Source organism: Macrobrachium rosenbergii, chromosome 11 (assembly GCF_040412425.1).
Source record: "Macrobrachium rosenbergii isolate ZJJX-2024 chromosome 11, ASM4041242v1, whole genome shotgun sequence".
Classification (NCBI taxonomy): Eukaryota; Metazoa; Arthropoda; class Malacostraca; order Decapoda; family Palaemonidae; genus Macrobrachium; species Macrobrachium rosenbergii.
This window is the reverse complement of record NC_089751.1, coordinates 23,907,135-23,925,594: the sequence shown is the minus strand read 5'-3', so window position 1 is coordinate 23,925,594 and position 18,460 is coordinate 23,907,135. Positions and strand designations below refer to the sequence as shown.

The 18,460-nt window shown below is 34.7% G+C and overlaps 1 protein-coding gene and 1 long non-coding RNA gene across 2 annotated transcripts in view; one reads left to right on the top strand and one right to left on the bottom strand.

The window, feature by feature from the left end:
• The window catches only part of LOC136843247 (uncharacterized), a 379,609-nt gene that overhangs the window by 254,457 nt on the left and 106,692 nt on the right, over positions 1–18,460 (bottom strand). The gene's annotated exons all lie outside the window — the stretch shown is intronic.
• The window catches only part of LOC136843245 (oxytocin receptor-like), a 205,942-nt gene that overhangs the window by 103,772 nt on the left and 83,710 nt on the right, over positions 1–18,460 (top strand). The window lies entirely within an intron of this gene.

The following is an 18,460-nucleotide window of genomic DNA, read 5'->3' as shown; positions in this document are numbered from 1 at the left end:
TTTTATCGTCGCCTTTTAACCTCGAAGAATGGAGGGAGAAACCTTCAAAGTTCAACTTCCTACACCGCATTAAGGACGCCACGTGTACGTAACTGCGCCATTTAGCGTGAATCTAGCGACGATGGTCGATCCCCAATAAATGTCATTGAGACCTCTCTCTCTCTCTCTCCATATATATATATATATATATATATATATATATATATATATATATATATATATATATATATATATATATATATATATATATATATATATATATATATATAGACAGGTAGATAGATAGACAGATAGATGGCCATTTTCTCTATCCCTCCTTGGAGGTCCAGCCATCATGCGTTCTAGCTGAAGAGAATTTACTGTTATCATTATTATGCCAAATGGAGGAAAATATATCAACTTACCAAATCAATCTCTCGATTATAGTATCAATACAGCCATGCCAGGCTAGCTGCTAATACTGGCCATGTTCCGAGACGTCATTCTCTCTCTCTCTCTCTCTCTCTCTCTCTGTTCATATACCTGATGAAAATACTCTCCCCGGCTTCACTTCCAGCTCCTAATATCCACCTGCGCGATCACTATACTTACGAAAAGGAGAGAGAGACAGTCAGATTGATCTCTACTCCTCAGCTTTTATAACCTTGAGGAAAGCCTAATCTACAATAATACCACCATATCGGGATAATCAGATATTTCATCGGCAGGTAATTGGGAAGTTCCTTCAGACCAATAATAAGACGCAATTCAGGTAATGAAGTGAAAGTAGGTCAAACCCCCTCCCTCCCACCTCTCTCTCTCCCCCACACACTATATACAGTAGTATGTATATATATATATATATATATATATATATATATATATATATATATATATATATATATATATATATATATATATATATATATATAATATATATATATATATATATATATATATATATATATATATATATATATATATATATACACACACATAATGGGATTATAGAGTCTGAAGGAAGGTTGGTAAAATGAATAAAACCAGTGAGTGGTGGGATGAGGAAATAATTTTAATGAAGGAAAACGGGAGATTACTTCAGATGCAATTGTAAGACAGGCGAGAGGATTGTGTGCAGAATTATCGGAAAGATAAGTATGCCAATGGAAATGAGTGGAAAAAGGAAAGTGGGTGAGGCAAAAAAGGACTTCAGGTTGCATACGGAGATGTTCTACAAGGAAGTAAATGCAGAGAGAAAAGAGAATGCAGTTCTGGGATGACATTTTTGGAATGTGGAAAATGGAAGAGAAGGCAGAAGAGTGGAAGGGGTAGGATACTTGCGGAAGTTACGGATGAGTACACAGGGAGGGCAATTAGGAGAAAGAAAAATAGAAATAGGCCTGGAGTTAATGGGATCACAAGTAAGACGGGGTACACGGGTGAAAGTGAGATCTAGGTTTGTAAGGTATATCTGGATGAGGGATAGGTGCCAAATAAATGGTGAACCGAGGAGAGTGTGAGAATTATGGGGGGATAACTTTACCTAGTATACTACGTGTGAGGACAACCGTTTGCCGATTGTTCCCTTGGTAGGTTGTTGCCTCCTTACCTATTTGTGCTTTTTCTTTGTTGGGGGTGTTGACGTATTGTCGCCTTATCTTTGACAGCGTCAGTCAGGTCCAGGGCAGCAGCAAGTCAGGTTCAGAGCGGCAGACAGTCAGAGTCTCGGCAGCAGAGCAGCTAGGAGTATTATTTGGATGGACGGCAGGTATTATTAACCTGTTGGCGTTGGCAGCATGAGGATGTTTTGATGGCTCAACCGTTGTTGGTCATCTGAGTGAGGATTCGTTCCTTCGGCAGCAAATGGCGTTTCGATGGCTCAACCATTGTTGGTCATCTGTGAGAGGATTTGTTCCTTCGGCAGCAAATGGCGTTTCGATTGCTCAACCATTGTTGGTCATCTGTGAGAGGATTTGTTCCTTCGGCAGCAAATGGCGTTTCGATGGCTCAACCATTGTTGGTCATCTGTGGTCATCTGTTTCGCAAATGGATTTGTTCCATTGTTGGTTAACAGCAAATGGCGTTTCGATGGCTCAACCATTGCTGGTCATCTGTGAGAGGATTTGTTCCTTCGGCAGCAAATGGCGATGCCAACCATTGTTGGTCATCTGTGAGAGGATTTGTTCTTCGGCAGCAAATGGCGTTTCTGGCTCAACCATTGTTGGTCATCTGTGAGAGGATTGTTCCTTCGGAGCAAATGGCGTTTCGATGGCTCAACCATTGTTGGTCATCTGTGAGAGGATTTGTTCCTTCGGCAGCAAATGGCGTTTTTTTGGCTCAACCATTGTTGGTCATCTGTGAAGCCTTCGGCAGCAAATGGCGTTTATTTTCAACCATTGTTGGTCATCTGTGAGAGGATTGTTCCTTCGGCAGCAAATGGCGTTTCGATGGCTCAACCATTTTGGTCATCTTATTTGTTCCTTCGGCAGCAAATGTTTTCGATCGGGGTCATCTGTTTCGTGGATGTGTTCCTGTTAACAGCCAGTTAAGTGGCTGTCTCGATGCCTCGACCGTGTTCGTCTGTTTGGCTGCATCCTCGTCGACAATGGCGACTGTCTCGACGTCTCTACCGAGATTGTTAGGTTTTTTTTGTACTGCTGCTGCCCAAAGTTATTTTTATTACCACTTTTGTATTGTTAACATTTATGCTCTTTGATTATTATGTTTTGTGCTGCTTGACTGCGTTATTGTTTGTTGCCTTTTATTTTCTATTTGAGATGTAGCTAAAGTGTTTTATTGCTCTTTGATTATTGTTTGTTTTGTGCTGCTTGATTGTGTTATTGTTTGCTGCCTTTTTTCTATTTGAGATGTAGCTAAAGTGTTTTATTTGTATAATCTTGTTCAAAGTAATGTTTACTGTTTGTGCACTCTTATTTTACTTTGATGTTCTTCGTAAAGTAACTGGTCTAGCTACATCTGTTTTATATTGAATTTAATTAACTGACTCTCTTATAGTTATTTGAATGTGATTTGATTGTTTTTTTTTTTTTACTGAACCTGACTCAACTGTACATTATGTATATTTTGTAAATAAATAATTTTTTTTTTTTTTTTTTTTTTTCCTGCTCCTTCCTCCTTTGTTCGTCACCTTTCGTCAGTCATTTCAGCCCAATTGCTTGTTTTTGTTTTGAACATGCTGGTCTCTAAACGACAATACCATAACACTAAGAAAAGCGTATGGTTTGATTTTGCCAAGGTAAGACAGCTGACAGAAGGTTTGATAAGGGAAGAACGGTGAAAACATGGAGAAAAGGGTAGATAAGATGTTTGTTACGAAAGTATTACTTGAAAAGTTTCAAAGCAAAGCAAAAATGTGGCTAATGTTACAGATGTTAAATTGGGTAAACAGTTGAATGTGATACGTTTTAATGATAGTAAAAATAAATAAGGGTTTGTAGAAGAGAGAGTCACTGGTTTGGTATAAAAATGGGAACAAGGCAATGGTACATTGTGTTATGCTTCTATTGCTGTTTAACATCTTTATGGATGCAATGATGCAAAACATAGACTATACAGTACTGATCATAGAAGCTACGCAGGCTTTCACTAAAGAAAATACTAATATGTGAAGACATAAAAAAAAAAGTCATGATGAAAAAACATTACGCAAAAGTAAGTAAATAAATACGCAAAATAAGTAAATAAAATATATTTGTTGAAAGGTTTAAATATAAAAAAAACCTTTGTCAAAATAAGCCAGCATTAAACCTAATGGTTTAATTACCTTAATCATTTACAACGGTAAATACAGTGCAGAACAAGAATCTTGCGTTATATACGGCAAGACCGAGATAAAAAAAAAAAAATTTTCAGTGCCAAAGGCCGAGAACTTAAAGGTCCTATACTATATATAAAATAACAAGAAAGTTGTAAAGGTCTGAGTAATTAAGCAGACTAAAACCCTTTCACACAGTCTGCCACAAAGCTAAGCAACCTACAGTGCTAAGTTACCATACCTATTGCTGCAAAATTCAGGATTCACGAAACGAACAAAAGACTGGAAAAGGAATTAGCCCGACGAGGCAAGATCTATCAAAACCTGCCAAAAATCTCTTCCGGATGCTCAATAGCAATAGTTGGGCTAAAATATACTCTATAAAATCTAAGAGAAAAGCGGAAACTAAATCAAAGGTTGTTACTCATGACAAAAAAGAAAGAAATCAACGTGGAGAATTGCGGGAAGACGAACATATGCAAGTCCATAAAGTGTGATTAATGGAAAAATAAATAGGGGAGAACAAGATTCTCATTACAAGACACACTTTTAACTGCTAATGCATCAAACAAACTAACAAAGAAGATAAGAGAGAATGCAAATCATCAAGAGTATGATGACAAAGATCTTTCAAAAGTGATTAATATTCTACAATGTATAATTTATCTTATGATAAAGTCATACAGATTACAACACACACACACACACACACACACACACACACACATATATATATATATATATATATATATATATATATATATATATATATATATATATATATATTTATATATATATTTGTTGTATTCGTCTTAATCAAGAAAAAAATAAAGTTTTATACAATATAGTACTAAATATATATAAATATATATATATATATATATATATATATATATATATATATATATATATATATATATATATATATATATATATATTCTCTGTTTTTACCAGTATAATTGTTTTTCTATTTTTATTAGATCTGTTAACATTTCACGTTGAAGCAGAGAGAGAGAGAGAGAGAGAGAGGAGAGAGACAGAGAGAAGCGGGGAGGGAGAGAAAAGGAAGGAAACGGACAAGAAACTAACGTCACCTACATGTATCGCCAAGTTGCAAAAGGAGAGAAAGAGAAATGAACGAACTCGGCTACAACACCCAAACACAAAGAAAGAGACGGAAGTCCAGGGCAAGAGGAAGAGGAAGAGAACGAGAAGATGAGAATAATTTCTCTTACCAATTAGCAACGGGAAAAAGAATAAAAACACATATCCTTGTTCTCTTCTTGAACAGCATCTGAAAGACGGTCCATGCCAGTATTTAAAATGCTAGGTTCCCTTTACAAATCAAGAAGTGTTCGCATTTATTCATATCTATATGGTCACGTCTACTTATAATTTATATAATATACATATTATATATGTAGACGTGAACATATAGATATAAATAAATACGAACAACTCTGCTTGATGTGTAAAGGGACCTAGCATTTTAAACACTTGCATGAACCGTCTTTCTTTGTGTTAGGGTGTTGTAACCTAGTTTGTTCATTTCTCTCTCTCTTCTTTTGCAACTTGGCGATACATGTAGGTGACGTTAGTTTCTAGTCCGTTTCCTTCCTTTTCTCTCCTTCGCCCATCTCTCTTTATCTCTCTCTCTCTCAATGTGAAATGTTAACAGATACAATACAAATATAAAAAACAGATAATATACTGGTAAAAAACAGAGAATAATCCGTGAAATCCTCTCTCAAGAAAAGTACTGATATAACAAGAAAAATCTCTTTGGGGTCAAGTTATGAAAATTTAGTTCAGCTTAATTTGACAACTGGTAATAAAACTGCACACCGAATGGTTGATGTAATAGGAATGAAAATTAATGAAAACAATTAACATAATTAATTTTCCATGTACTTACTCTCTATCTTTATGGTGTCAATATTACTCCTATGCACTAAGTTGTTTGTACGCGTTCATGTTTTTACTTTCTCCATCGCAAGTGAACGAATACACAAACGTATGTACGCATGTGCGTACGTATGTCATGTTGTTACACTCATTACATATGCGTATCAAATGCGTAAAAATTCTTGGACAATCGAAATAAATGTAACTATATATATGTGCGGATACGTAAATTTCCCGAAATAAAGTGTGTATGCTATGTGCATGTATACACGTATGTATGCAGGATTGTATGTGAGCATATATGCTCATATGAACGTGTGCAGTAAGTCGTGATGTCTTTCGGATCATTAATAATAATCATAACAAAAGTAACACTGCATAATAATAATATAAATGATATTATAATATAACTAAAGTAACACTGCATAATAATAATAATAATAATAATAATAATAATAATAATAATAATAATAATAATAATAATAATAATAATAATAATAATAATAATAATAATAATAATAATATCTATGCATGAGTGGCTGACTGCATTCCATGTCAAATAAAGAAAATAGAAAATAAACAAAAAGCATTAATAATATTCCAGGAACTTTTTTATCAATAGCCATCCCGTATTCAAAAAGAAAAAAAATTCTATCACTCAAGTTATGCTCGAATGGGTAAGGTTAGCTTAGGTTAAGTTGGGTTAGTGTTAGACTATTTTGGGTATAGTTAGATTAATACAACTCACACCATAAGTAAACTAACTCTGAATGTAAATAATACCTGACTAACCTTATGGAGTGAGACTTTTTTTTATAGCCTCACTTAACCTACCGCAGCCCAATCTAGTCTTTTTTCAACAAGGGCATGGTTCTTCATAAAGAATTTTATATATTTTTTCATTTATGTATTTTCTAGTTTCTCTGACCTGAGAGAGAGAGAGAGAGAGAGAGAGAGAGAGAGAGAGAGAGAGAGAGAGAGAGAGAGAGAGAGAGAGCCAGACTCTCACGCTGGCTTACTGCGATTCTCATCTAAGTCCCATCGGTATGCACTAAAATTTTCATTCTTTTTCCAAGGGACTCTTGATATAGCTGACGCACTGGTTCATAAGGAGTGGTCTCAAGACCCTGATTCTAGAGGGCACTTCATCCCGGGTGCTATTACTAGGTTTCACTGGTCCGTTCCTTCTCCTGAAACGGAAAATATAGTTCAACGATATCTGAATATTTAATGCTGGCTGGGGCGTGACAAAACATCTACATCAGGCCTCTTATATCCTTCAACTCTTTGTCACATTCCAGTGCCACTATTATATATATATATATATATATATATATATATATATATATATATATATATATATATATATATATATATATATATATATATATATTCTAGCATTTATGGTAATGCCATAGTTACTCACGTCTTTCTCTCTTTCTTAATTTCTAACACTCGGAACTATTTTAAATATTTACATGTGAAATATATACTAACATATTTGTTTGGTAACACTGAGCCTAGGATCGCAACATGTCCACTTGCTACGTCGACGACCTTCATGATACAAGCCTATGTCAAACATTGCTTTTTCCTTGCCCTTTCCAGCTATCGAAACTTCGCTAAGAAAATTAAAGAGTGGCTTCATAAACTGTGTGTACCAATCACTCGTAAGAAAATTAAAGAGCGGCTTCATAAACTGTGTGTACCAATCACCCGTTACATAAAAAAATCTAAAATGTATCAACCAAACAAATTTAAAATGAACCGTGTTGACTTCATTTCATCTACCCACATTGCTTTTTATATCTTCCTGATAGTGAATGTTATCGGTCATTACCAATTTAAAACGTAATATTTTAGCTGATTTATAAAATGAAAGCGTGTTATAGGTACGTTTGTTCAGTTGCTTCTTTTTCTACTCACAAACATTGTCCCCTTGCGCAAACATCGGTCTTCAGTCAATCAAAGAAAAATAGACTCTCTGTTGTTTTTCCGCCGTCCTTTGGAACTCAATATAAATCTTTGGCTCCTTTTTATTCTCTTTCAAATGTAGCTCTGTCTGCGAGCGTTGGGACGGATGTTTATCTTTCTTGAATTCACTGACTAGAACTGAGGAACATCCAAAGAATTTTATGCAAATTCTAGTGATTTTGTTACAGAAGGGAAAAATACAGTTCTCTGGAGACGAAATTTAGTTATCATTCTCTCCTCTTTTTTTCTTTCGCTTTCACTTCCCTCAAATTGCTTCTGAGCGAAATGAGCCATTCGAGAGAAAGAGGAGGAGGGCGCGAGAATGCAATAATTTATAACAAATGTGAAGGGGGTGAATAATTCATTCCTTATCGTTACTAACAGAAAATACAAAGGCATCATTTCTTCCAACATCAGAGTGTGCGGAATGGGTAATTTGGCGTGCTTATTTAAATCACACAGACAGAGACCTGAGTGAAAATATTGGAAGTAAAATACCTCAATAAGGGAGCCAATCAGAAGAAAGTAAGTAATGGCAAAAGCTGTGAATGGTAGTAGAAGTCAGAAGTAGAAAATTATGTCGGATTACTGTAGAGATGGGACAGTCGAGTTATAGCTCAGTCATTGTTCACTAGGCACAGGATCCTCCCTTTGAAATATGAAACTTATACATTGTATTAAGGGCAGAAAAGGTTTACGAAGAACACCAATGGAGACCTGGATATTTTTGTGAAATTAGTATAGTGAGGATTAAAGGCTAACTCCTGAATACTTTTATAGTCAGTAGAAAAGAGCTAGTCCACTTAAGATTAAATGACCAAAGTAGAGACTATTAATGCTGCTGGATAATCCTACTATCTCACCTACAGTGAGGCCAAACCTTCCCTGATATTACTTGGGGTCTATATAAATGACATCCCATAATTTACTGAGAGGGTTCATGACAAGTGCAATGACGGCAAAAGGAGTAATATGTTCAGTTTTTTCTTATGTGGAAGGAAAAATTAAAATTAAGTGTAAGCAATAAAGAGAAAGCCCTATTTAAAAATGTAAACATTTAGACTATTGATAGCCAGTTCTGGAAGAATCTTATTCATATCCTTTATATATAAAATATATATATATATATATATATATATATATATATATATATATATATATATATATATATATAAAATATATATATATACATACACACACAGATATATATATATACATATTTATATATAATATATATATATATATATATATATATATATATATATATATATATATATATATATATATATATATATATATATATATATATATATATATATTTAAACAGGAAGACGAAAAGGTGATGCATAATTCAATTTATTTCTTGCCAGCGTTTCAACGCATTCCTTCATCAACGAGACTAAATTATTACAAAGATAATTAAAATGATTGAAAAGGACTGTCAAAACGACAGTAATATGTAACCTCAGAACAGAATCGCATCACTAAAACCACCAACAGGCTTCTAAGTCCTAACACTGAATGGCCAAGCAAAGCAATGAAAGAGGAACGAAGCAACTAACAGTATAAAAAAAGAGAGACAGAAGACTGAATGTTCAACAACAACACTTGATGACTCGAGAATAAGGAGAGAGAATTCATCGGAGGTTTGCTTTGAGGAAACACAACAGTTAGAGTTTTAACTCCTTCTGACTAATAGTACGGCCTGTCCTATGGCAGACTCCACGTTAATTACAATTCGTATTTCTGGCATTCTTTCGTTTGAACCGAGATACGTCAAGGGCAAGTATATTTACAAATCACCAAATAACCCATGAGGTTGAGCAAAGTGTATCTGAATAAATAAGAAAACAATAAAAAATTGTTCTTGAATTCCAAAAACTAACCAACGCTGGCCATACCCCCTACCCCTTTGTGAGCATCAGATCCAGTTGGTCCCCCTGGTCCAGCTGGTAGTGCCTGGCTTAGGACCTCCAATTCAGGGAACGAGCATCTCTTGGTTCACAATCGAAAACTGTGTCCTTGTTCCTCACGATCACCAAAAAATCATTAGCAACGGCATGAGAGAGAGGGAGAGAGAGAGATAATCATTCAAATTACGGGATATATTACATACTGCACGGTACAATCAAGATAGCTGATGTGCATATATTAAGTATTAGGTATTAAATCACTAACAAAGTGGATGACTATGAATGAATTGTGCATGAAGTCATTCCCTTTTGAAAAATTACAATATCTGAGAGCTTCGAATTCTCATATCTGATAATAAAGGACAAAAATTACGGCGCAGCTGCGCGTCCTCTCTGACACAAAGTGAAAAAAAAAAATTGTGCTTGTGACCACGAACTTAAAACCTGGATGAAAGACGCTTAGGACACTACAGTAAAATCATCTGAGAGCAGCTACGTACGATTTTCACTCGACAGTAGGAATTATGAGCATGTAAGCAAATCTTTACAACTAAACTCAACATAAATTTAATGAGAAATTAAACACATACTTGGGCCCTTCTAAAATTACATGCAAAATAAACAAGTAAATGAGTCTCTATCTTCATTTAAGTTAAATAAAAAATGCAGCTTAAAAGATATGACACTTGTAAATATAACAAAAATCAAACAGCTAATAAAAAATGAGAGCACTTCGTATACTAAGGGGTTAATCTCACTTGTACTATCACTGTCAAAGGTCGGGCATGCACCTAAACTTTAACATATGAAATGTAGGCTACACCAAATTCAAATCGAGTTTATGTGTTTTCAAAAGGCAATCGAGCCTCAAGTCCAAGTCTTCCCTATATTTTTCCATCCCCTACTGCCTTGGAAGGACTTCCATGCATGTAAGTAAATTCTATAGTATCGGTAAGGCCTACCTGTTCCTCCCTAAAACCCACTCCTCTATCTCTCTCTCGCCATTGATGGTGCTGCACTAAGTACTGTCGCAACTTCATCGCAAAATCGTCATTCCACTCTTGTTAACACCATTACGTAAGGATCAAGCAGATCGAAGGGTGATATCTTTTTATTTGGAACTACCAAAAATGATCATTCAGAATACCAGGACGCATGGCTTCCATTACTCCAAGATTCTTATCAAGTCATTACTCCAAGCTCCTGGCTTCCAGTTCCCTCACATCTTAATCATGCTAAACCTCCTTCTCAACTTTCTCTTGTAAACACAACTCTCTCCCTAATCTCTGCGGGTTTTGTTCACTACCATCAAATAACAGTGGATCATTTCCAAACATCGAACGTTCTACACTACATTTACTCACACAATGCATTCCCAGGAAAAGTGAAATATTTCCTGGGAGTGCACTGTACAAGAAATCGCTGTGGTATTGGATGACTACGTTTACTCCTATACTCTCTATCCATAAAAACACTAACTATTCACGTATACTTAATGACACACTTGTTTCAGACCCAGTTTTATACCAAACAAAGCACACTTCCACCTCAACGCTCTCACACAATTTAACTTTCATTACGGAAAATTCTTATTGATGCCAACCAATTACCTTCGACGACACATCCTCAAATCTCAAAGCGTCACAGCCCCATTAATTCTACTCTAAACTCTCTATAAGATCCATACACACCACATACAGCGTCTTCCATTTACTGAACTTTGTCACAAACCTATCTTACTATAAAAACTTTGTACACATACGCCATTCCTTATCTCAACCAATACTGCCCTTCCTTTTACATACATTCTTATGAAATCTATAATTCAAGTTTAATTCAATCCCCATCTCACAACTCGCGTGGTTGTAACGATACCTACCGCCTTCCCCATCTTCCAAATGGACAATAATAAGCGTACTCTCCTTCTCCTTGGAGCCTTTCTCTAACCCAAACATAACTTGAACACATTAGTCAACTCCACGAATACAATGTCACCCTTCCAAATCATTACTCGTTGCGATTCCTATTCAACATCTTGAAAGGTTCTTCTTCACCCAACCAATCACTTCCTCGGAAACATTATCCTAAATCACTTGGTGAACACTATAAATAAATAAATAAATAAATAAATAAATAAATAAATAAATAAATAAATAATATATATATATATATTATTTATTTATAGTGTTATAATTGAATATACGTAAAGCAATTAAAATGAATGCAAGTGCCTCGGCTAGAACTAGAACCTAAGCCTTTGGTTTAGATATAGTCATAAACAGTCGACTTTGACGTATCAGCTATCAAGATGTAAGTTGATATCGACACTATTCGACGTACATATTCCTGTCGAATTCAGGTTCTGTACTGACAAGCGATATCAAACCTTCTCCACTATGATGGATGATTATAACACGTGGCATATTATGAAATTTTGTCTTTTATATTAACAGAAATTCATATTAAATGATATTTGTAGCTGAATATAATTTTGTAAATATAACTAAGTCATAATTTGCATACATACAAACACATACATATATATATATATATATATATATATATATATATATATATATATATATATATATATATATATATATATATATATATATATAATCAACCACCAACTGTCATGTACAACGGAATGAAGATTTCAATCGTCTGCATCCAGTCAGTCAGAATATAAGAATAGTAAAAGATTGTGACGAGTGAAAAACACACCTCATTTATGCTTAAAGACGAGCCTCAGTGAGCGCACATGCATGTGCAAACAGTGGCACAGGAACGGCAGTTCTAAGCCTGAGCTTACTGGGGTGTATAAGAACTGCCTGAGCTTACTGGGGTGTATAAGAACTGCCTGAGCTTACTGGGGTGTATAAGAACTGCCTGAGCTTACTGGGGTGTATAAAAGTAAAAGTTAAATGAGAACTGAAAGAACAGATATTCAACATCTGAACACCGACTGAACATTTAAATTTACAAAGTATTAACAGAATCGAACATTAAAGCGTGCACTGAGAAGGATAAATATAAAAGAAATATGATGTGTGTGTGTGTGTGTGTGTGTTAATTCATATTTTTCCTACTATCCGTGATAAGAAAAAGACGTGCAATAGAAAAGAGCTAATCCTATAATACTTTACCAACTTAAAGTTGGCCTCCAGCGTTGCCTAGCAAACTCGCACGGCCAGAGGATAGAATTACAGAACGTTACATATTCCGCTCAAGGAAATACTAACAAACATCATACAGCAAAAAGTAACTACAACCATAAATAGTTCAAAACATTTTCTATATTGCGAAGGCACATAAATCCAAAGAGCAATTACGTATATTTATAAATATCCCTGAGAAATTACCCACAAAAATTAAAAAAGGAATACAAAAAGTTAATTAAATGTTCGAAGAAACTGAGAATGGAATTCAGTGATATTTTAATACAGAGAGAGCATTTTTCTACTGTTCTTTCATTGCATTTTTCGCAGAGGGCTGAAATGAAGGAAGAAGAAGGTATGTGCGTTATCTTTACGATAAACGTGTCTGAATTGTAAAACTTCCAAGATAGCCAATGGCATACCTAAATTACCTACTGAGACCTTCATTTACATAAACTAGAAGTACCAAAATTTTATTTAAACATCACCTGTGGCAATTAATAACTGAGTTTATCACTTCACACTCAGATGAATACACATTAGGCACATATGTCTGTATTACGAAAAGTAATAGCATAGAGAAAGCGTCTTCTTTTACAATGTAAATGCCTTGTGTTGTATATTACACCTCAAGTCTTAACAAATTATCCCCAGATGTAATGGCACCATCAAAAAGCAATTCTATAATCTGCAATGTAGAATTTTATCAAGTGATGTTGATATAAATCAATTAAGTCGTGTAGGACCATGATTTCTTTCGATCTTCAAAGCGTTAAAGTGATGCAGAAAGGAAAACCTCTGACTCAACTTCACGAAATCCATTCAAATAGGCAGATAAAACATCCTTCATGCACTGTAGTCCTGAGGAAATAGTTCCCCCTCTTTTCCGTCGTAAGAAATTTTGGGTCAATTAAAAATTTCGATATATATTTCCTGTGTTTGTTTTCCTGAGTTTCTTTTGAAATATAAAAGCCTTCAAAGAGGCAATTCGGCCGAATTTCCGGTCTTTTTAAAGAAAGCGAAATCAATTAGGTGCCTCATTAAGTATCCTATTAATATATTAATATGACTTAATTCAAGGAAAACATGACTTCATAAGCACAGAGGAAACAACGAAAAATTTGAAATATTTTCAAATTAACAAGAGGAAAACACACAGTCAGATTAACCAAAACATCCCTCACATGTAAGTATTAATAAGAAGAAATAATAATTATTTGTTATCAGTTTGACTTGATGAATTTAAAATTTTTTTAAGCTTGTTATAAACAGAACTGCTCCAAGGCCCGTAGCACTGAAAAATCTGTCAGACGAAATTCTGGTGAAAACAAAGTAGAATTGCAATAAAAACAAGGTAAGCCGTAGTAAAAAGTGGTCCAGAATTCGTAAGAAAATAGCGGGAAATTCTAGTAAAAACAAATTGCACAAAGCCTCAAAAGCTTAAAACATCATTCACCCGCAGTTTACTCTTTCGGAAGTTGATGTGAAACGAACGTTCTGGTTAGTTCAGAATGATTCAAATGAAAAAGGTTTTTCGTAACCTTTACTCCATACAACACACGTGCCAACATACGGCGCAAACCTTTTAATCTTTTAATTCGATATACAAGGTACAGGACAAACTGCAATCGCTTTCACGAGGTATTGCTTGGCCAAATACCATGGAAGGATTCAAACTGACTAAAGAATTACAGTATACACTGTGCTATTTGAACTGCTAATGCTGTAAACCTAACTCTCAAGTAACAAAACTTCAAATCAAAACAATTTAAGGCCTCATGGGGAGAGCACTAAAAGTGGTTGGAATTAGGACGGAAAAGTGCGACATGGTGCCTTTCCCGATGGAAAGTTATAAAAAAGTAAGTTATCAAAAGTAAGCAAACATGTGCTGGCAACTGACTGAACATCTGACACCAAATAATAAACAGGGCAGAAAATAACTCATAAATTAACTGATAAGGCCAATTATCTCTGAAAAAACAACCTTTCCTACGATAAACAATAAAGTAATGGGTCACAGTTAACTCGAAATGCCAGTGACGTTTATTTATACTGACTACACAAATACCCACAAAAATAGATACACAACCACCCATGCTTAGCTTTTGGAAAAAAAAAAGGGGGTGGCTGTAAAACCTACTGCTGAGTTTTCGACATTTTCAGCATATTGTCTGTTTTCCAACAAGAAGAGAAAGAGGATTTTACACTTTTTTAGCGGCACACCTGCTTTTGGTAACAGGGAACAAACTATATTCAAAGGGGAAAGAAGTGTAGTGAGAAGCTTGGGATGAAGGAGAATAAACTGAGAGGACACGGGGGAAGTTAATTCCCACCCTCTCCAATAAAAGTATTTTTCAAGATCAAAACAAAAACGTTACTTTTCAAACCCGAAACCTTTGATGCTATGAACTGAGGCAACAGCGCATCGTTACAAAACTCCATAACAACCGTGACTCTTCGAGCATGCTAAATTTTCTTATCTTGCTTTTGAGTTGTCCATTTTTTTAAACTAGAAATGATTAACAAGGAAAGGGGAAGTCTGAGCGACTTGACACACTTCAGTACTTCTTGAGAATCTCCGGTAACAAGGTGTTCCATCCTTTGATAGAAAAAAATTATAAAACATTTCCACCGGTGTTCAACCCCCTAGGCCTCAACTACCCCTCCTTCCACCGACTAAACCATGACGTCAATTAAAGTTTGGATCGATTTTAGTTTAATGAAGTCTTTGTAAGTTGGAAATAATCATCCCTCCTGCATTCACTTTCTAAACAGTTATACATATTGCATAAGAACATGGAAGATTCACATTTATTTACTCGTTAAATTACAAAAGTATCGAAAAACAGATTCACTTGAGCTTTTCTTATAATATATATATAAAAAAAAACAGAAAATCAACCAATAATAGTTTTTTAGTTCAGCAAGTCACAAGCCCGTTCGGCACTGGTGGGCAAAAATTAATCTTCTATCAAGTTTTCAACCTTGTAAACGCTTTTTATAGTAAGCAGAGTCTTCTGATTCCTGTCCAACTGTTGTGAATCGACTAATGGAAACAGATGATCAAATCTAGTCGTTAATTATAAAAAAAAAAAGACTAATGACATAAGAACCGTTGGTCCTAATTCAACACGGCCTAGATCTTTCCGATCGGTCGTATAGAGCCTTCCATTCTGTAATAAATCCAAAAACTCTAATTTCCTACAAGGTCCCTTTGAGAATCCTTACCAGCATAATAATTAGGGCAACCAAAACCGTGCGAATATGTGCTTACTTCAGCCATGCTCATTCAGCCTGTGTTATATTCTTACAAAAATTAAATAAACAAACACTGGCAAGCAATACCAGTACAGCCACAGCGACTCAATCTAAATCATAACGGTGCAGTGAAAGCCTCGAGAAACCCGAGCTATTAGCAACCCAAATATATTACTATTTACATCAACAAAATAAACAAACATACCGCATGCATACTAAATATAGTGCTCCAGGGCGAAATGTGTTTGCAGTCTAACAAAAGGTTTTTGAAAATCATTCAACATTACATCTGATAGACTCTCCTGATGCTTATAAACTGTTAATATTTTACTACGGCTACAGCGCTCATTACGGATGCTTTCTCTACTCAAAACACATGACCAAAAATAGTGCAGTTACCGGAACTCGTTCTCGAAATATACTGTACATGGAGGGTTATGGCTGAAATCAGAACTGGACTTTAATGTGACCTTGCCTCATCGCTGAAATACATAACCCGAAATTTTACTGGGAAATTCCTGCATAAAAAGTCAATAAATAACATCAACTAACGCTGTGGTATCTGCAACATCTACCACTCCACATTCCACTTCTAAGTCCCACCAATATGAACCTTCAGCTGCTGTTTTTTCTAGACCTCATCCATAAAAGATATTATACAGTCATGGTAACATAACACCATCATATCCAACTCCCTTTTACACTGAATTCTATTTTCTTTAAAAACTCTCATCAAGTTACACTATACTTGACATCATCAACATCCTTGGCATTGCATCTCCATAAATAAGCCTTGTATGAGACAGACAACTTTTCTCTTTACTATCTGATTTTTCACTTTTCTTATTCATGTCAAACACTTGATCAAAACAACTCTTCCTTCTATTATTTTTCTTACTCCCTCAATCTAAATCCTTCGGTTCACCTTCCAAGATATACGAAATAATATTACGGCTCTAGAATTCGTACAGTCGCCTTTTACACTTCTCTTATATACAAATGAACACTTGTTCGTTATCACCCATTCCTTCCGAATATTTTGTACCTTCAGACGTTACCTAAATACACAGTACAGTCACTCAACCGTGCTATTCCACGACGCACCAGCATCTCACTTCCGATACCTTTAACTTATGGAACCTTTCTTCTTTTCATTATTTAGCCATAAGTAAAAAAGGTAATATCCCCGATACCTTTAACTTATGGTACCTTTCTTCTTTTCAATATTTATCCTTATGTAGAAAAGTAATTTCTAAATACATACCCAAACAGACAAGAACCCCTTACCCTTGCAGAATTTCTGATCTGGCTCTTTTCCGTTGTCTCCATTCAACAACCTTTAAAATACTCACTTCAGCAGAGGATAGCTTTCTCTTCTGACAACTCTACATTTGGTTCTATTACTCTACGATTCGTTTGTTCATCCTTTTGTTTATTTGTACAATCTTCCCCTGCGTTTCGCAACTGCACTTCAAAGGTTCGCATATTTTTTCTCCACCTAACTTTTCATTGTATTCTTTCATCGCACAGTGATTTCAATCCTTTTACTTACATTCCTACAATCTAAAACATTGTCAGCTGACTCAGCAAACCCAACCCTTTGTGTATATATATATATATATATATATATATATATATATATATATATATATATATATATATATATATATATATATATATATATATATATATATATATATACATTCTAACTTTTTCGAATTCCTCACTTTTTTATACGAGCCTTGAATGCAAACCTAAACTTCTATGGTAGAAATCGAACCCAAGCACAGAAAACTGGGGTGAAATTAACCCTAATCACCACGGTCACTGCGACTATTACAAACTTACACATTTTATTATATATATATATATATATATATATATATATATATATATATATATATATATATATATATATATATATACAATTTATATTAGTGACCAAGCCATGAAAAATTCATTAGGTACAGCTGGCTGGATTTATACTTGGTACATCAGTGTGATGCCTGTCCAGACATATTCTGGCAACAAATATTCCGTTTCATGAACTCTTAAAAAAAAAGAAAAAAAAAACACTGAAATAATAATGTGACGATAATTTTTCTGTTTTTAACATGAATAATACTTGAATTCTTACCACTGAAATATCAAAACTTTTTAAATCACACTGGTAACTACGTAAAAGTCAATTCCTAGCACTTTTAATCAGAATGAAAGATATAATGTTTAAATTGTGACAGTTATGTCTGGCAACGTGAATGTACAAGACACAAAACGGTGAATTAATGACAAATGATATACTATAAAATTTATTTTTTTCTTATTACTTTTAAGGTTTAGTTAATAACCTGTGGCGCATCACAGTTACGGTAAACGAGGTCATGGGACAAGTAAGTTTATCCCAAAATAAACAGGCAATACTTGTTGCTTGTATCTAGATGAACTTTCACTGAATTGTTCTACAAACCTGCAAATGAGATTTGGGCCTTAGCTTTCAC